The 540-nt window shown below is 32.4% G+C and overlaps 1 protein-coding gene across 2 annotated transcripts in view; it reads right to left on the bottom strand.

The window, feature by feature from the left end:
- Positions 1-134: 134 nt before the first annotated feature.
- magi3a (membrane associated guanylate kinase, WW and PDZ domain containing 3a) overlaps positions 135-540 on the bottom strand; it is a 175,300-nt gene continuing 174,894 nt past the window's right edge. For both annotated transcript variants that reach the window (XM_067371557.1, XM_067371558.1), the window contains one exon: positions 135-540. This exon is cut by the window's right edge and continues 2,104 nt beyond it. The gene's annotated coding sequence lies outside the window, so the exon portion shown is untranslated.

Below are 540 nucleotides of genomic sequence, written 5' to 3'. Positions count from 1 at the left end.
GTTCTTTGATATGAACTTTTCAAAAGAACCTGTTCGTGGATGTTAAATGGAAACAATACTGTAATGTTTTACACCAATGGGGAAAAAAAACAAAAAAAACCCTAATATTTATAGCAGAAGTGTGCTGGGATGAGACCACGTGATTACGTAATTACAAGACAAAGGAATCACTTTTGATATGAACTGTTCAAAAGAACCCGTTCATGGATGTTGATTTGGACTTTCCATCACTGTTGTGTGAACCCCCATAAATAAAATGAAATAAAATGCGTACTTGCACTTCTGTATGTTTCATAATGTAAGGAATCAGACACGTAATGAATCGCAAAAGTCATTAAAAAAATATGTTTTCAGTAAATCTTTATTCATCAGTGCATGAACAGAAGGTCATGACCAGATTAATTTCTTTAACCACTCTCTATATATATATGCTCATACTCTCAATTACTTAAAAAAATAATGGAGCGATTTATAGATTTTTTTTCCTTGTTTTTCCCCTCACAAAGGCGAGTTTTATACAGGTGCTGTACATTGTATTTT

This window comes from Chanodichthys erythropterus, chromosome 20 (genome assembly GCF_024489055.1).
Source record: "Chanodichthys erythropterus isolate Z2021 chromosome 20, ASM2448905v1, whole genome shotgun sequence".
Lineage (NCBI taxonomy): Eukaryota > Metazoa > Chordata > Actinopteri > Cypriniformes > Xenocyprididae > Chanodichthys > Chanodichthys erythropterus.
The sequence above is the reverse complement of the archived record's forward strand: the minus strand, read 5'-3'. Positions and strand labels throughout refer to the sequence as shown.